The sequence below is a fragment of the Papaver somniferum genome, chromosome 8, assembly GCF_003573695.1.
Source record: "Papaver somniferum cultivar HN1 chromosome 8, ASM357369v1, whole genome shotgun sequence".
Taxonomy (NCBI): domain Eukaryota; kingdom Viridiplantae; phylum Streptophyta; class Magnoliopsida; order Ranunculales; family Papaveraceae; genus Papaver; species Papaver somniferum.
The window spans coordinates 32,964,638-32,988,281 of record NC_039365.1 but is presented as its reverse complement, the minus strand read 5'-3'; the positions used below and the strand labels follow the sequence as shown (position 1 = coordinate 32,988,281).

Genomic DNA, 23,644 nt, shown 5'->3' with positions numbered 1-23,644 from the left:
GTAAATTAAGACAGGTAGACAACAAATAAAATGCAGAGGATCAGGAAAAGAAGTCAGTGAGTGGATTTGTAAATTCTTTTAATGCATTAGCCAAAATCAGCAAACAAGAAATGAAAAATGAATAACCAGGGAGAAAAGAGGAGCTAATTCAGGCGAAAGTTAAACTAATGCTACAGTCATAGAGAATCAAGAAAACAAGAAGGAAGAGTACCCTGAGAAAGAGGAACATGATCTAATAAAATAAGAAGTTAGGATGAATAAAAAAGATATTCGGTTGAAAAAACAAAATGAATCAAAGAAGAAAAATAAATACTAATTTGAAAATTTGATCACTAAGACTCTAATATGAACCGATAAGAAACATGATTCTCCACTCACATTTCCTATCCTTAAAGATAAGGATTCAACAAAAGCAGGAGAATTACTCTACTTGAATCATGGTATGGACCGAAGAAAAAAAAATTGGATAGAAAAGAGTCATTGGAGGAGAGAGGGCAGAGCTCTGATAAATTTTTAGATGCACATATGTAAGAATGTTATTGACTATGTATGACTATCTCCATATCATTGTATTGTGTGGTGAGTTCTGAATCACTAGATTATTTATTGATACATTGTAAGGGCATACAAAGTTTAGTCTTTTCTTACTTCATGCAAAATTTGGGCCTGGGGTTTTCGTGATACTTTATTGGCTCTATCTAAGACTTAACTAAACAATTGTGAATTATCTCAAGGAGTGGTATATGCCATGGCTAAAAGACGACAGTAATCGGGATTTTATATCTTATGTCATCTGTTACATCTGGAAATTTCGTTGCAGGGTGGTCTTTGACAATGTTAAAGTAAACCCCAAGGATCTAATTGAATTCATCAAAAAAGATCTACCAAATTATACTAGAAACAAGAGATACACAGCTGTGATTAATAGCGTCCTAGTATTTGTGATGAGCCTCATCCCAACTGTTCTTGTACAAACTATAATTTGTTACAGGATATATCGTATATCTACTTTGATGTTGCCTTTCAGAATACAACAAAAAAATTTCTTACGGAATAGTGAAAACAAATAACTCAGGCCTTATTGTTGATTTTATAGGAGGATCGGGTTGGTGTTCTAGCCCAGAGGAAGCTGAATCCAGAGCCTGCAAAGAAGCTATCAAGTGGATGCAGGGATGCAGAAATGAAAGAATAGTTTTTCTCAACGACAATAAAAATGTTATCAGCAGTATGAAGAAGAAGAACAATTTTACGGTTAATTGGAGATCCAAAGCTATATTGCTGCAAGCTTTGGATTATGATCAAAATTCTTGCTAGTTCTTCTTTCACTTACATTAAAAATGACTTGTAATAGTTATGCGGATAGGTTAGCTAGAATCCTAAACAGGTACAAGGATATTAGTGTTGATTCTAGAGATTGGGATAAATCAAGAAAGGATTTGTGGATTTATAAGCCATGTAAAACTAAACAATGTACCTATTTCCTCTTAGTCTTTATAATATTTCCCTTTATTAAAAAAAAAAAAAGTACTCGCCAGCTCTAGAAAAATCGTTTGAGGCTTAATTATGGAAGCATGGTGTGGACTCTTCGGAGGGAGAGACATTGTCACATTTTCTAAGAGAAGTGGAAGAGAAGTAGAAGTACAACTTCAAAACTGATATAGATTCAAGTGCTAAAGTCTTAGTTCTGTCGTGAGCAGCAACTGCCAACTGCAGGCAATAGAGTACACTAACTTTACAAATTCATTGTTTAATTGGGAATTGTATTCTTTTAGGCCAAGAATTATGGTGAGCGATTTCGCTTTGTGTTGATAGGGTAAAACGTGGGAAGGAGGAACTAGCCACTAGCCTTATTTACAAAAAGTACTCCCAAGGTGTAGAGAGGTTTATGAGAAGTGGTGGTGGATGAATGATATCTCAATAAGTGTGCCTTCTTTCCCCTTTTATAATGACCATCTTATGGATAAATGCCCATGAGACTATCATATTACTAAACTACCATTTCCATTTCCTTAAGTTATTATCAAACCCTAAAAGGCTTTCTTCTTAGGCTAAAGCCCAACTGCTTTAATATGCTATTCGATGGACTAGAACTATCCAATCCTTACGGTTAGGCCTAGTCCCCTAGTCTCTCCATCCTAAAAGGGATCCTTAATAGGTTAAGGGGCTACCTATTTTTGGATTGGTTATTTTCATGTATCAACACTTCGTTATAGCTTAACTGTAGCGAAACCAAGTACTATGATCTTCCGTATCGCTTTAGAGTAGCGATATCTCTTAGCTACATTTCAAAGTTCATTAGATTTGATGCGCGTTGCAGCCACACGGAAACTGATTTTTCGTTGGATTTTTCACTTTACGGAAACTGAGTTCCCGTGTGATTTCCAATGGAAAGTGAGTATATGGTTCTGGTTTTCACTCTTTTACTAAAAAACTTCTCTTTTTCACTTTTTTTATTTACTAAAACTCTTTTTTAACCAATTATATTTTCTTCTTTTTGCTCTTAGTTATTTTTTAACCTATACAAATATTCCACGGTAAAAATTTAGAGGAAAAAAAACGGAAGCTGGGTTCTCGTTTTATATTATTTACACAGAAACTCAGTTTTCGTGTTATTTAGCTAAGGGATGTCTTTTTTCCATACTGAGATGATTTTTAGGCGCATTTCGCTACGCTTCAAATAAGGGATAGCTAAAGGATATCCTTTATCATTATGCTTGGTTTTTACATTTGTCTTTTTATTTTTTTTTATTTATTTTTACCTTTTGTAATCCGTTGGATCCTCCTTTTATTCTAATAAATTTCTCTCTTCCTACAAAGAAAGAGAAAAAATAAATAAAAACCCAGGTGATATTCTCTTCGGGGACATCTAGACTTCTTTAACTTGTGTTAAAATATTTAGCTAAATCTTCTTTTTTTCTTTTCTGAAAGAGAACCTTACTGTATCCGGCCAATGAGTAAAGTTCTTGTTATCATAATGTTCCAAGAGGTTCATGGCTTACAAAATTGAGCAGTAACAAATGAAATTTCAACTTATTGTCATGATTATTGTTCCCTGTTGTTTAATACAGTTTGATATTTTGTTTAAGTCGAAACACTTGCATTTACAAAAATGCTATTCCGACTTAATGTCTATACTTTATGTAAAATTCACACATAATAATATATTAATATTAGTATGACTTTTCCACGTATAATTTGCGAGTACAATGTCATCTGCGGACCAAAAGTATACACTTACTCTAGTTTTTCGATCTCTACTTTGATAAGAAGATGCCGGTTTCAGCAAAAGACACAATGCCCTTGAGATTTGTGACGCGGATGCACTGGATAGTCAGCTTAACTGTATGTTCTTAGACTATGTCACTTGATTCTTATCTGGCTTCAAATATTCACATGGTTCTTCAATAATGGATGTAGTTCAGCTCCGACATTATGTCGTGAAACAGGGTTACTCAAATATTTATTACCCTAACAAAGAAGCGAATAAAGAACTTGGTAGCTAGCAGTTCAACAAAAGAGAACAGACAAAAATAGTCAACGATAACAACATTCCAAGCTAGAGACAGTAATAGAAAATTAAACACAAAATTGGTTAAAAAGACCAAAATCAACGATTCCTGAATTATATGGACAGTTAGATTTTGATACTGTTTAAATTGACAAAAATATAAAAATAGGCAGGATGTAACCAATTTCATCGTGCCCATTTTCAAATATTTTTTCTTATTTTTAATTTACACAGGATGTATTCAGTTTCATCCTAGCTATTTTTTAAATTTAAGATAGGATGATCCAGTTTCATCCTTGCTATTTTTTTTTGGCCATTTCAGCCAAACTATTTTTTACTTGTCCATTTGAACAGTGATTTAAAAATATTTGGACAAATGACCCATTTTCCGTAAATTAAATGATTTGAGGACTGCCCCATCTCGGATCCCGATTCCAAGATATCATGGATTCTAATAGGGGTACTAATTTATTAGGAGGAGTATCATTCCAAAGATTAAGATATTTTGTTTTATATGAAATTTGATACGCCCCAAAATAAATCAGCATCCCCTATTAGCAATCTTGCAAGATATAGCACTTCATTTTAGGACAGTGATCGCAGCACAGAACATGTTCAATATTGGGACATCTCAAGTTTTGTTTGGTTTTTTAAGAATGGAAAATTTCTTGTTTGGTCCTAGGCCCATATAGTTATTTATAGTAGGGTCCAACCGGATTTTTTTTTTATCCGGAGGTCCAAAATTAATTAAAACATGGAAATGTCCATAATGCCCATTACTACCAAACGTGTGTGTCTACACTGCTTACAAATTTGAGTACATATCTGGTACACTGCTTAAAAATTCGAGTACATATTTGCTACACTGCTTACAAATTTGAGTACATATCTGTCGCACTGCTTAGAAATCTGAGTACATATCTGTCGTACTGCTTACAAATCCGATTATATATCTGAATGCTTACAAATTCGAGTACATATTTGCTGCACTGCTTCCAGGTAGAGTACAAATCTGTAAGAATCAATGATAAATAAATTAGAAAACGTGTTACATCACATACATTGTGATGATTATAATTTTTCTTCGACTGTATTGCCATGCTTCTGGGGGCAAAGCAAGGATCTTCTATTATCGTTTTCTTCTTAACTGCATATAGATTGACTCGCTATACGTACTGCTAGTGTCAATGCCTGCAGACACACAAAAATTAAAACGTTCATCATAGGGGCCATAACTTATGCCCAAACACACAGAGTCTAATTTGAGGAACCATACAAACCAATGCAAATAAAACTCATAATGCACGACAAATGGTCTCCACCAATAAATCCAGAATTTAATGAACCTGAAAAACTGTGGGCTGCACGGTGATATTACTAACTGAGCCATCCTGCTCTTTCGCAGTCTCCACCAATAAATCCTGCAGAAATACATCGAAGTCTGGTCAACAAAAGCAACAATCTCATAGAAATCCAGTCATAATATAACTGAAAAACTATATTACTTCTGCTGAAATAAGTCGTGCAACTATGTTTTTTGTTTTTGCTAGTTTCTTACAGTTAATCGACAACCAAAAAACTAAACTGGAAGCACATAATTGGCATTCTTGATGCCCCTGCCATTAATCCAAAGCATCTAATACACAAACAGTTAATACATTAAGAAAAAGAAAAAAAAAACATTAGTATCAACAATGAGAAGACATTTACAGCATAAGCTGCGCTTTACCCCGAAGCTAACATTAGTAGTTTTCCTCAATCATAGCCATAAAGAATTTAAAAGGGGTGTAATTAAATTCAAATTACCATGGGAGGTTATCAATGATTTTACCTGTCGATTTTTACCACATAATGAGAAATTTTTTATCAACAGTAGCTTAATCAAATCTAAGAAGAGCCGAATCTGAAACGCAGGAGGCATTAATTTAACATCTAAAATAAAAATGGTTCTAAGCAAGCACAGGGATTGCAATTCGGTGGATCAATGAATGAACCCCAACCTTGAGTATTACTGAGAAAAGTACACATCTGTTCCAACAACGAAGTTCTCTATGTCACATTTGTTATGCAACTCAGATATGCGCACATATTAATAAATTTAATCTGCTTGCAAGGCTCTATTATTGTCATGGAAATATATACTCGATAGAATAATAAAATAGCAAAACCCAAACTCCTGAATCATCTAATATCAATATAGAACACAATGGTCATGGAAAAAATCAATTAATGTTCCACTGAAGAAGAATTATTTTCAAAGACATCTAAATCAATTCCTGAGTTTTACGCCATGTCTCCAATTTATGCTCATTTCCTAAGCTTTACCAAAACCATTGTTTCATCTGATGTGTTCAACTTAGTCAGCATTAACAACTGTCCAGATGATAAATAAGAAAGTTAAGTTAACATATTAACTGAACCAAACCTGTGAGAGCAATCATTCTACACCGGAAAATCCCTATTATTGTGGCGATTTTTCAATAGCATTTTTCTCATCTTTGGTCGACTCTTCCTGCAAAGGAAAAATAAAGAAATGGTTAACCATTTAGTTGTATATAGAGTTGATAAAAAAAAGAATAATTAAGGATCTATGAGAAACAACAAAATCGAAGCACATAATGCGGTATTTCACATATGTACTGATGGATCAAACTAAAAAAGTGAGAGATCTATGAAAGAAACAAAATCTAAGAGAAGTTTCTATGAGTATGTCATCTATTTCAGTATTTCATATACGTACTGAATCAAACATAACAAGGAGCACTTCCTATCAGTATCCGATATATGTACTGAAGATTCATGAACTACAAATCAACAGTATGACAACAACAGGTGACAGATCTATGAAAAATAAGAGAATCGAAAGACATATTACAGTATTTCACATAAGTACTGAAGGGTAAGACTAAAAAAGGAGCAAAAACACAGCAAATAGCACTTCCTATCAGTATTATACATACATACTCATGGATCGAACCAAAAAAATTGGAAAAACTTCAAATAAAACAAAATTAGAAGAGTTTTTTATCAGTATGCCATATATGTACTGTCAATTCATACACGAAAAATAACTGTAACAAACCTAAAAACCATAAAAGCGTCAATCAAATCGATTTGATTATCAGAATACAATCAAAAAAACAAATCAAAAGAAGAAAACCGAACAAAATAATCAAACAAGATGATTAGAAAGCATACCTGGAAACAGAAAACAAATATTCTCCTCGTAAATCATAAGAATTTTATATTAGTACACCAAATATGTACTGTCAATTCATACACAAAAACAAACTGTAACAAACCTGAAAACATAAAAACGTCATGAAAATCGATTTCATCTACATAATACAATCAATAGAACAAAAAAGAAAAAAATAATCAAAGAAGATGATAAGAAAAGATACATGGAAACGCAACAAATCTTCTTGTCGTAAGTCATAACGATGCATCTTCTTCTTCTTCTTCATTCAAAATAAGCTAGGTTTCTGTCAATACAGGATATACGTACTGTTGTTTCATACAAAAAAACAAATCTAAAAACAACAAAATGGAACTAGTTAGATCAAATCTAATAACGAAATGAACCAAAAACGTGATTATTCATCTAGATCTAGTAAATAATCAAGAAATCAAACATGGAGATCAAAATCTTAATCAAACACTACAACGATTAGACCATGGATCGAACAAAAAAAACTGGAAAAACTTCGAATAAAACAAAATCAGAAGAGTACGCCGTATATGTACTGTCAATTCATACCAAAAAAACACTGTAAAAAACTGAAACCAAACCTATAGATGCATAGTAAACACAGATTAACAGTACGTCATATACGTACTGATGGTTAATACACAAAACCAAACTGAAACCAAACCAAAAGCCACCAAAATGAAACTAAAATACCAGATCTATAAACGAAACGAACGTAAAACATGATTTTATAACTAGATCTGGACTATTTTCATCAAAAACCACCAGTACATCATATACGTATTCGGTTTCATGTGTATCAATTCTACAAAGTTCCTGAATTCAACAACAATTTCGAAGAGAATCAGCTTTATAAAAAGGTGGTAAGTTCATTAGCTTCGACTAAAGATTCAGATTTCGCGAATTTGATTTCAGGTAACAAATCAAATGAAACCTCCGTTCAATTAAATTCAAATCAAATCGTTTACGATACTTTTCCGAGCACGAGAATCTCATGGAAGAATGAAGAAAAAGGCGGAGACAGAAACAATTGTTGTAGAACTCTGGTATTGAAAATCAAGAAAAGAGATAAAAGAAGAATTCTTAGACCTTATCTTCAGCATATTCATACAGTTACAGATGAAATTGCATTGAGAAGAAAATAAATCAAATTATTCACAAATACATCAGAACATCATGATCATCGTCATAATAATGGTACTTCTGGAAGGTGGAAATCAATTCCTTTTACTCATCCAACAAATCTTGACACAGTCGCCATGGATTCAGATCTAAAAGACAAGGTAAATCTGATCTCGAATCGTTACAAAAAATCCACCTACCGATTACACTTGCATAGCTCGAACTCATGAATCGAACTCACACCTCAAATAATCTTCACTTGCAGAGCTCTTCTCTGAAAAATAAATTGAGAGAATGAAAAAGAAACGAACGTCTCTATCCGCTTTTATATAATGCGGGGTGTTTTGGGAATTATGATAATACGTCACATGTGTCCCGCACGTGTACAGGACCTAGGCTTAAAAAATTAGGTCCAGTTTCATGTTTTCTTTTAATTATAGACTTATGCTTACTGGGCTTTAGTGGGTGGACCTGTCATTAACTAAGACTACCATAATCGTTACAAAAAGAAAATTTCTTGTTTGGTCCTAGGCCCATATAGTTATTTATAGTAGGGTCCAACCGGATTTTTTTTTATCCGGACGTCCAAAATTAATTAAAACATGGAAATGTCCATAATGCCCATTACTACCAAACGTGTGTGTCTACACTACTTACAAATTTGAGTACATATCTGATACACTGCTTAAAAGTTCGAGTACATATTTGCTACACTGCTTACAAATTTGAGTACATATCTGTCGCACTGCTTAGAAATCCGATTATATATCTGTCGTACTGCTTACAAATCCGATTATATATCTGAATGCTTACAAATCCGATGTTTTCTTTTAAGAATATCCAACCCTTATGCTTGTGCTCCGATGAGCGGCATCTGTTTATACTGCTGGCTTGTCTTGTGCAACTAATGTTCGAAGTAGAGGGATTTGGGGCGCAAAGCTTTGAGGATTAGACCATAACATGACACCTCACAGATGCATGTGGCGAGTCATTAAACAAAGGCCTGTGGGATTATGACGCCAACTAATACTGTACTTATAATTTTGTTTTCACCTTCGCGATGGAAAATATCGTACTTGTTCCCATTAACTGAATCTAAGAACATAAGTAGACCGATATAAGCAGAGAAACATTGCTGATTCAAAAAGTTATAGTATCGCGATTTTATGAGATGGAAGGAGGAAGTGGAGTGAAGAAAGGTGTGGTATGTGTAACTGGTGGAGCAGGATACATTGGTTCATGGTTGATCATGCGGCTCCTCCAACGCGGCTACACCGTCCGAGCCACCGTCAGACTGGATCCTGGTAAACCACGGCAACCAGAATATAAGCGGTTTGTTATTTGATTGATTTTCAGACATAACAATAGCAAAAATGGCACCAAGTTATTCTTAACAAGTAATTCCTGTTTTATTTATTTTGTGCCAGGAAAGAAGAGGGACATAAGCCATCTTACGAACCTTCCAGGAGCATCAGAGAGGCTGCAAATCTTCGACGCCGACCTTGAAAAACGTCATAGTTTCGACGAAGCAATAAAGGGTTGCGTCGGTGTTTTTCACGTGGCGTACCCGGCGGATTTTGTAGATGGAAACGAAGCAGATGATGCAACGGTAAAACAGTTATAGCAAGAAATCTAGACATACTAAAAGCATGTTTGAAATCAAAGACGGTGAAGAGAGTTGTCTATACATCTACCGCAGCTGCGGTTTTCGTAAACAAATCGGGTCTCAAAGAAATGGATGAGAATTCATGGAGTGATGTTGAATTCTGTAGAGATATGAGAATTCATGGAAGTTCATATATTATACCCAAAACTTTAATTGAGCAAGCAACCCTTAAATTTGGAGAAGACAATGGTCTAGATGTTGTTTCAATCATTCCACCATTGGTTGTTGGTCCTTTTACCTGTCCTCATCTTCCTGGCTCCATTTCGGTATCTCTGGCGATGATCTTAGGTACGTTAATGAACCTTTCGTCCCATTTTAATTCTCAGTTCAGACGAATAAGCTAAGTTCGATTATTTTTCAATCATATTGCAGGTACAAAATATGGACTGGGACGTGGTTTTGAAGAAACGCTAATGGTGCACATTGACGATGTAGTTTCAGGACATATATTTCTATTCGAATGCCCAAATGCAAAAGGTCGATACATTTGCTCGTCGGCCGAGACATCTGTATATGAACTTGCCAGATTGATCTCAACTAATTATCCGGATATTCAGATGCCATCAGAGTAGGTTACAATTCAGTTTGCACGTTTCGTAGCCATATTTTTTGTATGTCCATTGTCCAACTTTTGTAGTAACACAAACTATTTGGCATCTCTTTCTGCAGGTTCTTAGATGAGACAAGAAATGAGAAGAGTTTTCATCTTTCGACAAAGAAGCTTTTAAATTTGGGGTTCAAATTCAAATATAATCTCAAGGATATGGTTGATGGAGCAGTACAAAGTTGTAAGCAAAAGGGTTTCTTGTAGAGATGTGTTGTGGGGTTTGACAAGATTAAAACACACTGTCTGGATACAGTTTCTTTTCTATGTCACTTTTTATTTTTCATTCTTTAATTCATTTTGATGTCAAATGTAATTTGTTTGTCATATTGTATGATACATGAAAAATAAATTGATTCTTTCCTTTTCTCAATCTTGTCATAAATACTTCGCCATCCAATATACAGTGTATCTGGAAATCGAGAAATAAATTGATATCAATTTAAAGATAGAACTCGTTGTACAAAATATTCTCCGTCACTTGCTACATGTTATGCGCAACTCTAGTGATACCTCCTAACTGACTGCATTTAATTTGTCAGACCGCCAATCAAAAATAGTTGTTTTTGGTTGGATCAAAAAGCTCTAGATTAAAGCATAATACATTAGTAGAAACAAAACATAACACCAAGTAATGTTGTGTTTGTTGTTCTCAATTTTAATTTCTTTTACAACCAATTCATTAATTATATAGTATACACAAAAAATAAACATAGCTAGACAAGAAAAATCTTATACAATAATTGTGTTCCTTTTGGCTTCTGGTATCTCATTTGATGATGTAGTGTGTAACAGGCGGCTATGTACATTGCTTCAATGAAACCGGTCATTTGCGGTGTAACAGGACTCTAGATCCTCTGTCTCGGTGTCCACACTGCCTCTCTGTTCAGCCTAGTCATATAGTGACATGTGGACATTTTCCCTAAATTACCTCACCATTATGAATCGGGCTTGTTAGGACAGTTTCTATGGAGTGAACAAAGCTCATTTGTTTATTTTGATTCCATTATGGACTCAACAAAAAAGGAAAATGGCTGGGCATATGGATAAATTTAATAATTTTTCCACTACGGTTTTTGAGCAGCCGCGCGTGTCTTCTCAAACCGTTCGGATCATCAGCATCCGCCAGAGGCTCCACTTAATTTGCGAGGTCCTAGTAAACCCGCTGGCGGCTCCACATAATTTGCGCGACCCATTTCTGCCCGCCAGCGGCTACATCTAAACGGTTACAAATTCAATCATCCAACAATCCTCTTCTAATTTCCTATAAATACTACTCATTTCAGCCTAAAATATCATTTCACTTAAAATTTCAACTTTATATTTTTGGAGAGCAAACATGTTTGAAAAATCGACACAGAGGAAGTGTTATTGGCAACCACATTTTGGATAAGGGCACCCCAAAAACTGTTTAGGGCACCCCAGAATAAGTTATAAAGGCACTCAGGAAAATAACTCATCGCACCCTAAATTTACTATTTCCACCCCAGTTGCTAAAGAGAGACCAGCCACGGATATGGGAGGTCATCCTTTTCATTGAATTTCAAAATTGCCGAGAAGAATTGGGTTCAAACCGGCAGAATTAAGGTTGAATATTTGGACCAGTTTTAGAGAGATTAAATCGCTGATTTTCATGAGCTAGGCCTGTGATGGAAATACAATTCTGTTATGGGTATTCGATTGGGATGGAATTGGCTGGATATCGAGTTTCTTAGAAAATAGGTGAGTTTACACGGGTCCCTGTGTGATTTACATTTGGAGATTTAGGGAGACTAAAGGCGAGATATTCTTTCCTAAGATACATATCTATCTAAGGAAGAGTTTGGGAGGAGTTTGAAAGCTCAGAAACGTGTGAATCAATTAAGGGAAAACATTATTCCCGTGACTTGCACAGAAAGAAAAACAAAGGATTACTCGGATTTCTGAGGGTTTCTGTGGTGTACAAAAGGCGTGCTCGAGTCCCAGAGAAGGCTATGCAAGTTTAAACGAAGTTTGGAGAAGCGCAGAGGACGAAATCAAGAGTTACAGGAATCGGGTTCTGTTGTTGCACTGCTGAAGAACACGAAGAACATACTACGCATCATAACCATCGTTTATTTTACTACACATCTCTTTTATCGTTCCATGTAACAGTGTATTTGCATCATTACCGTTCCTTGTAACAGTGAATTCGCAACACTTATATCTGTTACAAATCTCTGAATTAGCACTTTTCACCTATTTTTGAACACTCTTCAGCTATGAACCAATGTTTTGAGCAAGTGATTAATAAGAGGAGCTAAACCCTTTAGCTAAGGCGACGGAGGAATCCATTGTTCCAAGAAAGTGGTATATTTCTATTTTTAATGATTTTTTCAATTTCTTTTATGATTGTGTGCCTTGAATAAAAATTGTTTCAAGGATTATAATTGAGAAGTTGTGATTTCTTTCAATAGAGCGTGCTAGCCTAATTTTTTGATGTTCTATGCTTAGGATTTATAATTGCTGCTTTGAAAATCTACCTTTGTAACATATTAGAATCACTTTAAATGATAAGAATTGCATGAATATTAATTAGATTGAATCACTTTAATTGGTTTATGGTGAATTCCTGAGTCTCAGTGCTTTTTATAATCTTGATAACAACTTCATCTTGAGTTTTCTATTTTAATTTGAGTCTAAAAAGAATCTTCACAAGTTTGAGTGAACGATATTTTTACTACCAATTTATAACAACATTAAAAATCACATCAATTTTTGGTGTCGCCGATGCAGACTTGTTTTTAGATTTGTTTTTAGGTTTTTAGTTTTTTTTTTTCTTTTTTTTAGGTTTTTTTTCTTATTCTATTTTACGTTTTCTTGTGTATTTGTCTTTTGGTTATAGGTTTTGAATATTGGATCGAAAAGAAAGCTGAGCCAAAGATTTTGGTGATTAATTAAAGACTTTGAGTCAAAGACAAAGCGAAAAGAACGGAAAAGAAGATTTTTATTTTTTATTTTTAGGGTTTTCTTTATTTTTGTAATTTTTAGAAAATTTTATTAGAGTTTCTTATTATTTTTTGTAGTTTTTCTTTGCTTTTGGATATTCTTGGACTTTATGATTATTTTTAAACCCTAAGGAATGGTAGTATTAAATATAAACTGCTGCAGGGAAAGACGACAATTACGATATTGTCTCTGCACCTTGGGTTCGTATACTGAAATAAGAGTCGGTTTCCCCAGTCGACTTCAACGGTTCATCGCCCGTCTAGTACGGGAGGTAAGATTCTAAACCTCCTGAATCCCTTGTCAACGGTTTTACTGGATTCCTTTGTATGCATTTATATTGAGGACTAAATACGAACTTTGATTTCCTAGTAAAGGGCAAGGCCATGCCATACAAGATAAGGGTTCAGATTTCATCACCATTCTCTTCTTTCCCGCTTTAGGAAAACGATATCAAACGCGAACCCAAGCTTAAAGTTTTGACTAGAACGAGACCGATGAGGTAACGAGCTTATAGGAAAGTCGTTCAGAAAGACTGTATTGGGTATCTTGTTATCTTAACTCGAAGTTCATGATAATTATTGTAAGTTGATCGCGCGGCCTTGTAACCCGAGGAAACATTTTTTCCAAAGAGGTGGGGGTATCAAAACTCCTTTGAGCTTCTCCTGCTTTTAATTGACTTACTTTAATTCTGAACTTTCTAGAGAGGTTTTCTAAGACTATACCTAGTTACCTTTCGGAAGATTAGAATCTAGTCTAGAAACAATCTAAGTGGAGACATCATATGCTTTTTATTTGCTAGAAATCAGTAGGTTTGATTTGGTTGATTCGGCCTTGTTTGTGATTGCTTAGAAACTCCTTCCAATTTAGGAAATTGTATGCCACAACGTAAAAGAGACACACTAAGTTGGTTTATCAGTAAGAAACCTAGAACTTCTATTTTAGAAAACAAGGAACTAGAATACCTTAATTTAGAGAGTCATGTTTTGGTAAAATCCAGTTTTGAATGCCCGTCTCTGAAAATACGGGGTTACCAAAATATACAACCAACTTTTTCTTAGGCAATTTGTATGGACAAACTCAATACAACTCCGAGAGTTAAACCCAATCAAGGAATAGTATATATAGTTATATCTCTCTCTCTTGCTATTAAAACGTTTATAAAAACAAATTCGTTAACCTATTCACAAAGAGATTACTTGGACGGAACCAAAAACCAATGTCCAAGAATCAACCAAGTCGTATTCAACAAACAAGGTCGGATGTATCCATTATATTTGATTAACGCATAACCTGTGATATTTCAATTATAAAAATAAACAATATAATGTGGAAAAAGAAATAACACAGACACTAGAAGTTTTGTTAACGAGGAAACTGCAAATGCAGAAAACCCCGGGACCTAGTCCATATTGTGAAAATACGGGGGTACAATAACCTCACCCAATATTTCGATTAGCAATCTGTATGGACTAACTCCAAGATACTTTCTAGAGAATCAACTAGACAGTCAGACTCAATCTAGAGAAAAGTATATCGAGGAATTAATATTTCAATCTCTTGATTTGATCTTTACTCAAGAAAATAGAAATCTGCGAGTCTTTATCAAATACAAGGATCAAAATTTGGATGGTACCAAAGACCAATATCCAAGGATCAATCAATTTCCAATCAACAACCAAAGGTTGGATTTCACAATTGATCGATACAACGCACAACCTGTGATATTTCAATTATATAACAAAATATAATGCGGAATAGAAATAACACAGACGCCAGAAGTTTTGTTAACGAAGAAACCGCAAATGCAAAAAAAACCCGGGACCTAGTCCAGATTGAACACCACACTTTATTAAGCCGATACAGACACTAGCCTACTACCAATGAACTTCGGATTTGACTGTAGTTGAACCCTAATCAATATCACACTTATTCAAGGTACAGTTGCGCTCCTTACGTCTCTGATCCCAGTAGGGTACTACGCACTTGATTTCCTTAGATTATCTCACCCACAACTAAGAGTTGCTACGACCCAAAGTCGAAGACTTGATAAAAAAATCTGTCTCACATAGAAAAGTCTATAGAATCGAATAAATCTGTCTCCCACAGAAATACCGAAGAGTTTTTGTTGCGTCTTTTGATAAATCAAGGTGAACATGAACTAATTGATAAACCAGACTTATATTCCCGAAAACAGCCTAGTATTATCAATCACCTCAAAATAATCTAAATTGTATGGTAGCAAAACTAGATATTGTGGAATCAGAAACGATGAGATGAAGATGTTTGTGATTTCTTTTTATCTTTCCCTATCGGAGATATAATCTCAAGCCAATTATTTAATTGAACTCGTACGATAGAAAATAGCAAGATCAGATCGCTCAACTACAAGAAAATTAGTTTCGTCTGTCTTCACAATCCCAATAAAGTATTTCAGTCGTTAACCTACAGGGTCTCGAGAAGAAACCTAAGGTTAAAGGAGAATCGACTCTAGAAAACCAACTAGTATCACACAGGAGGTGTGGGGATTAGTTTTTCCATATGCTAGATGTCTCCTGTATATAGTTTTGAAATCAGGGTTTGCAATCTAGGTTACCTTGGTAACAAAGCATTCAATATTCACCGTTAGATGAAAAACCTGATTCAACCAAGCTAATATCTTTCAACCGTTAGATCGAAACTTATCTTGTCACACACACAAATGAAATGCATTCATTTAGGTTTGAGTAACCGTACCTAAACGTGTACACTTAGTTGGTTCACAAATAGTTAACCAATGGTTAGCCATATGAACACTTTCATACTAACCGTATTCATATTTCTCATAACTAGTTCAAATGACTCATAAGAACTAGTTGATAGAGTTGTTCAATTTCTTAGGTCTTTATTCATAGACACAATTGAAACAAAATCGGATCCACTTGAATCAATTCATGAAAAATATATCCACAGTTTGCAAAGATTGCATTCCTTATAATTTATTGTTTTAAGTTCATGAACTACCTATTTGAGATATCACCAGCTTGAGTACGCGTACGGGTATGCGTACCTTAGCTACCAGATTTGAGTTTACAAACTCAGCAGAAATTTTCGGTTCGAAAACTTCCGTGAGTACGCGTCCGGGTATGCGTACCTAAGGTGACTGGTTTACTAGTTTGCAAACTTACAAACTCCAGCAGAAATTTTCGGTATGAAAACTTCCGTGGGTACGCGTATGGGTATACGTACGGGTACGCGTACTCAGCCTGTCTCCTTCACCAATACCGCATGCACACATATGCACGCGCTTGGCTTCCGGCACATGGATTTATACACTAATGTGCGAACACACTATATATGCTTATATCGATAGATGGTAATCTCAACTCTACATTTCAATCATTGAAACATTCCTCTATAATGTTATAACAATCGTTATTCACGACTATCGTCATCAAAGCTATTTTCAGTATTGAAACGTCATCATGAATTTCGTCAAGGGTAAAGATGAAAATGGTTAAAGCGAAAGCTTACTAACACATGTTTCGAGAAAAAGATAGGTGGGTAAACTCGGCTCGAAATAGGAAATGTATATGTATGAAAATTATCATACTTATACGACTTTGTCTCAAGAGTAGGAGATAGAATAGACTTTTGAGTGGTAGATAAGTTCAAGTCTCCACATACCTTTTAGTCGGATGAAGTTCCACCGGTTCCTCGAGTAGTTCTTCGTCTTCGTAAGATGATCTCCATGGAGTCTGGAGCTCAACTACACTTAACTATCCTAAACTGAGACTTAGTCATAAGTAAACTAGAAATCAAGACACATAGTTTTGATCACTAATATTGAAAAATATGCTTGAGATAGCAACGCATGCGAGTTCGGCCGAGCAATGCTCTAACATATTGAACACCTGTTAGAGCATAACTCGGTTGAACTCACCAATCGTTGGTATGTCAAGTTTGGTAGTCATATTTTAGTGTGTCAAAAATCATCTAAGGTCGCTTGATTGTAAACGAGAGTCAACTTTGTTTAGGTAATACTAGAAATTCTAGGAATGTTGAGACATACAAGTATTACTTTGAAGACCTGAAGAATGTGAAGAAGAAGCGGACTACAACGGCAACATCATCCTTCCTCTTGAGTTTAGTAATATTGACTTGAAATGTTTCATTCCTAACGTATCTTTCAAGTCGTGTTATATTTAAAACGTAACTGTGAAGTTGTATATACTGTACATATTGTATAATACTCTAGTGATGTGACATGGTCATATTTGTATGATCATAGTATTAGGAAATTAGACTACAAAGTATAACACTTATGTTTTGAACTTTGTAGATATGACATCGACATAATCTTGTACATACTGTTATGATTATGTGAATAGGTTATGGTAAATATTTCATCCTAAGAAACAATATTTTACATTTCTTTAAAGGAAGTACATTCATGAACTTTTTTTATGAATCGAAAGGGAAATCGTTAGACTTATTGGTACGGCTATTCATTGCAAATCTTTGGATTACCAATATGTGTGAGATGGTAGAACCGATCGTAACTTTGTTATGTATCTTGGTAAAACTAATCACAAGTGCCTGACTTATGATTTGGTATGACTAGTTTTTATTAATTAGTGTAACCGATCCTAAGTAACCACCATGAGATGGTATGATCAATATTTGTAATTGGTGTTGTTAGAGCACTGCTCTGTCGAACTCGCATGCGTTGCTATCTCAAGCATGTTTGTCAATGTTAGTGACCAAAACTATAAGTCTTGATATCTAGCCTAATTATAGATGTCTCGGACTAGGACATAGATTGTGTAGTTGAGCATTAGACTTCACGACGTTCATCATTTGAAGACGAAGAATTACTAAGGGGAGCTTGTGGAACTTCATCAACAAAAGGTATGTGGAACTTAAACTCATCTATCACTTGGAAAGTCTATTGCTCTATCTCCTATATTGAGACATAAGTTGCGTTATGATATAGTTTTCTATTATACATATTTGAGATTTCGAGCTGAGTTTAACTCACTTACATATTTCTCGAAATATGTGTTGGCAATCTTTGGCTTCGACCAAGTTCATCTTATATTCTTGACGAAAGTCAGAATATGATCATGTGAAAATTACCGTAAAAATCTTACATGGTTTGTGTGATACAATCATTTGGTGTAGACTTGAATGCTTCATACTGATTATTTCAATATCTTGAAAATTTATTTGATGCTAATAGTGTGTGAAAACGGCTATTTTCATCCTCTAAGAAAGTTTCAATGATTTAAATAAAGAGTTTAGAATCAAGTAACCGTTTTTGGATATAAACATAGTGTGTTCTCACATTCTTGTATAAGTCCGAAACCGGAAAACTGAAGTATGCGTACCCGTACGCGTACTTGCGGTTGTTGGATGTCTGGGAAAGTAAGCATACTGGCAGAAGTCTCACATCCGCGAATTTTTGCTGGAGTTCAGAAGTGTGAATTGGTATGCGCACCCATACACATACTAGCATAACCAAAATCGGTCCGGCTACTTAAGTATGCATACCCGTTTGCGTACTTGAGTGGGTTACTATCTAAAATCGGTTGTGTACATGAACTTAAACATTTATATAATAAGGAATGCAATCTTTGCAAACCGTGGCTATAATGTTCATGAATTGATTCGAGTGAATCAAACCGATTTTGCTTCTCTTGTGTTCTTGTATACTTATATGAGAATATAGCAATTGAACGGCTCTTTAACTAGTTTCATTTGAGTCATTTGAACTAGTTATGGTTAATATGAATAAGGTTGATATGAGAGCAATCATATGTCTAACTTCGGTTAACTATTATTGAGTCAACATGGTGTACACGTTTGGGTACGGTTATATAAACCTAAATGAGGGTACGTTTCAATTTTCTGTAACAAGCTAAGTTCTTTATAACGGTTGAAAGATATTAGCTTGGTTGAATCAGGTTTTTCATCTAACAGTGATTATTGAATGCTGTGTTACCAGGGTAACTTGGATCACAAACCCTGATTTGAAAACTATATAAGGGAGAACTCTAGCAACTGGGAAACCTAATCCTCACACCTCCTGTGTGTTACTAGTTGCATCAACTATAGTTGATTCTCCTTTAACCTTAGGTTTCTATCGAGAAACTGTAGGTTAACGACTTCAAATACTTCATTGGGATTGTGAAGCCAGACCCAACTATTTTCTTTGTAGTTGCGTGTTCTGATCTTGCCGGATTCAATCGTTTGAGTACTATCTTCTCTAAGATTTGCTCGAGATTTAATCTCCGATAGGAAAGATAAAAAGTAATCACAAACACCTTTGTCTCATCGTTTGTGATTCCAAAATATCTAGTTTCGTCATCATACGATTTAGATTATTTTGAGGTGATTGATAACACTAGGATGTTCTTCGGGAATATAAGTTTGGTTTATCAATTGGTTCCTGTTCACCTTGATTTATCAAAAGATGGAACAAAAACTCATAGGTATTTATGTGGGAGATATATTAATCTATTCTAATAGACTATTCTGTGTGAGACAGATTTATTTATCAAGTCTTCGACTTTGGGTCGTAGAAACTCTTAGTTGTGGGTGAGATCAGCTAAGGAAATCAAGTGCGTAGTACCCTACTGGGATCAGAGACGTAAGGAGCGCAACTGTACCTTGAATCAGTGTGATATTGATTAGGGTTCAACTACAGTCAAATCTGAAGTTCATTGGTAGTAGGCTAGTGTCTGTAGAGGCTTAATAAAGTGTGGTGTTCAAACTAGACTAGGTCCCGGGGTTTTTCTCCGTTTGCGGTTTTCCTCATTAACAAAATTCTGGTGTCTGTGTTATTTATTTTCCACATTATATTTTGTTATATAATTGAAACATCACAGGTTGTGTGTTGAATCGATCAACTAGGAAATCCAACCTTTGGTTGTTGATTGAAATTGATTGATCCTTGAACATTGGTCTTTGGTACCGTTCAAGTCATTTCGGGCTCGCAGATTTCTATTTGCTGATTGCATATTGAATTAAGAGTTAGATATATAAACTCTTTGATATAATTTTCTCTAGATTGGGTCTGACTGTCTAATTGTTTCTTTAGAAAGTATATTGGAGTAAGTCCTCTCAGATTTCCAAAAGAATTGTTGGGTGTGGTTGTTAGACCCCCGCATTTTCAATTGGTATCAGAGCAGGAAAACACGTTAAAGTCCTTATAAGTCTGTGTTTGTTGCGATCTGATATGGACAGAAGTGCTATCTCTATAAACATACCACCAGTCTTCGATGGCTCAAATTACTTATGGTGGAAAATTGATGTGCGTGACTTTATTCAAGCGCGTGATTTTCAATCATGGGTTTATGTAGTTAATGGCTATGATGCTCCCTTTGTGGCAGTAGGAGATGCGACCGTTCCGAAGGATATTGGTGCATATGACGCTGCTGAGATTCTTACTGAAAAGAAAAATTCCGACGGTTTGAAGGCCATCATACATGCCATTACCCCAGATTTTCAGCACCATATGATTACGTGCACTGGGTCTAAAGATGTTTGGGATATCTTAGAAACCGTATTTGAAAGGAATACTAGTGAAAAGGAAGCCAATCTTCAAAACCTAAATTCCGATTGGGAAAACCTTTGTATGGCAGATGAAGATTCATTTGATGAATTTAATCACAAAGTGTCTGAAATTGTTAATGCATCTTTTGCATTGGGTAAGACTATTCCTGAAAAGGACATCGTGATGAAAATTCTCAGATCGCTGCCATCCAGATACGATTCTAAGAAGCATGCCTTCATTGAGGGAAATAACCTTGATACTCTTTCCAGAAACACTCTTGTGGGAAAGATTAAATTACTTGATCTTGATCAGAATACAATTAGAACCTCTGCATTCGACGTTGTGACTATTACAAGTGAAGCTGCTAACTTATCATGGGCTGATGAATGTTGTTCTAATCACGTTGATTCTAATAGATCATTGATTATACAAAAGATCAAGGATATGGTGACGAAAAGCAAAAGATCTGAGAGATCATCTTCGCTCTCTAATGTTTATGATGATTCTGGTCAATAAAAAGTATCTCAGTGTTCCAACGTCTTACATACTGCTAAAGTGTGTTCGGAAGTTTCATCCTTCTCGGTAGAAGTTCCATGTAACTCAAATTCTTGTTCTGAATGTGAGTCTGACACTGAGATCCTAGAATTTCTAGATAAGTATGAAGAAATTCACCAGGAAAGTATTCAACTGAAAGAGTTATTGAATAAACTTGAATCACTACAGGTGAAAACTCTTGAGATTGACTGTCTTAATGATGAATTCACCAGAAGCCTATTTCTAAAAGAAAAAAAGATTAATTCTCTCAAGTGTGACCTGCAAAGGTTGTCAGGAAGCTCAGACAAAATTTCAGCAATGTTATTTGGTCAAAAGGTTTTTGGAAACACAAAAGGTTTAGGGTTCAAAAGCAAGACAATGAGCACAACGAACTCATTTGTTCCATCCAGTTCTGGATCAATTGATCTTGTGTGTTGTGATAAATAGGAGTCATCTATACAAAGCAAACCTTCTCTGCTTTGCTCTTTTTGTGGAAGTACAAGTCATGTCCAGAATAAGTGTTGGAGATTCAAGAGGAACAACAAAAGAATTACCAAACTTAAAAATGACATGCAAAAGATAAATCTGACTTTGGAGAAGCAGTCAATGACGCCTGGGTACAAGAAGAAGTCCAAAGGAATCAAAGTCAGACGAGGTAAGTCTATTTACTCAACAAACCTTCAAATGTCACCTTGTGATACAAGAAGTGAACATTTTGTTCACCCTATTACTATCTAAATCATAGTAATGAACTATATCCTTATTTTGGACTTGAAAATAAGGATTACTTCAAGGTTGTTCAAGTCGTGTAAATATTTTGTTGATTTTCTGTTCTATATTGAGCAAGTAAATATTTTATTGTTAAAATAGATAATGGATCATGAACCGTAGAGATTTTTTTCAAGGTTCTTTAGGGTTTTGCTATCCTAGAGCCTATTTATGTTCACTTGTGAACATCATTGTCTTGTACCTTATCTCTCTTCAAAAGATACAGTCTCATGCCTTCTATAACTAGAGGTACCACAAAAAGAGATGATGTAGAAGCATTCAATATTTATCTGTGTGACGGAATTCAGTCCTCAAGGAAAGAAAGGTGAAGGATACGACTAATGATCCAGGTTCTTCCTTCAACTGCCTATTGTCTGTTTGTCATTCAGATAATAACTTTAGGACTATGGTTAAGGATTTCATCGGAAAAAGAAATGATTTAAAATCTCGAATCGTTTCATCTTTAGAAGATATTTCTCACCATGAACAAATGTTGTCTCTAAGAACACTCTGCGTGAACAAAAAAAAGAAATTAGTGAGTTAACTGATATTTCTGAAGATTTGGAGGAATTGAACGATCCTATTATCAATGTTTTTTTCAATAATAAGAAGGAATTCTCTGTAGATGCCCTGAGAAAGCTCTACAATGTCTAGGAAACGTCTTATGAGAATTTATTTCTTGTGTTTTTAGAAGGATTACTAGGGTTTGGAATAGCCATTATTGTGAGTACACATAGCTATTTCCAACATTTTCATCTTCAATGTTTTTAGATTTATTTATTCAAATTCTAAGTTATTTGGAAGATGATTTTTGCAATATTAATCTTTATGGTTTCATATATTGCAAATTGTTATGGGATATGTTGTTTACGTCCGTGAACTTTGGTTGTCTCATACGTGTTCAAAAGTTATCTCTATTATATGTCGATATGAATCTGTTGATAAAAGATAGAATGAACTTTTGACAAACAAAAGTTAAGCCTTTATGTCTTTATGCAAATATTGATGGAAGAAAGGATGCACTTTTGATTACAAGGATTAAATCTATTATATGTCATTGCGCAAATAGTGATGAAAAGTAGAATGTGTTAGAGCATTGCTCGGTTGAACCCACCAAGCGTTGGTATGTCATTTTTTTGTGAATAAAAACTCGTGTTAAGATTCGCTTGATTATGTACTAGAGTTAAAATTCAAATAGGTTAGCTTGAAAGAATTAGGATATGAGACGTTACAAGTATTGCGAAGTCTTGAAGATGTGAAGAAGCAAGGAGCTACAACGACAACAATCATCCTTCCACTTGAGGTTAGTGATATTTGACTTGAACAGTTTCATTCCCTAACATATCTTTCAAGTCGTGGATATTGAAAACATAACTGCGAAGCATATATAAACTCTAGATAGACATAGTATTAAAGAATACAATACGAGGTTTATTGCTTAACCATTAAACTTTGTAGATAAGACATCGCCATAATCATTTGAATGCTATTGTGATTATGTATGGGTATGAGGTGAGGATTTCATCATAGGGAATACTGTTTACATGTGTTTTAAGGAAGGAAGTTCATAAACTTGTTTGTGGACCGAAAAGGAAATTGCCAGGAGTTATTGGTTTTGTTATTCATTGCATGTATTATGAACAACCAATATGTGTGATAAAGTATAACCGCTCACAACTTGTTGTGTTCTTGGTAGAAATATTCACAAAGTCCTGACTTTTGTATTGGTA

At 34.9% G+C, this 23,644-nt stretch overlaps 1 pseudogene; it reads left to right on the top strand.

Moving 5' to 3' along the window:
* The first annotated feature begins 8,971 nt into the window (after positions 1 to 8,971).
* LOC113305371 lies at positions 8,972 to 10,327 on the top strand (annotated as a pseudogene).
* Positions 10,328 to 23,644: the final 13,317 nt, after the last annotated feature.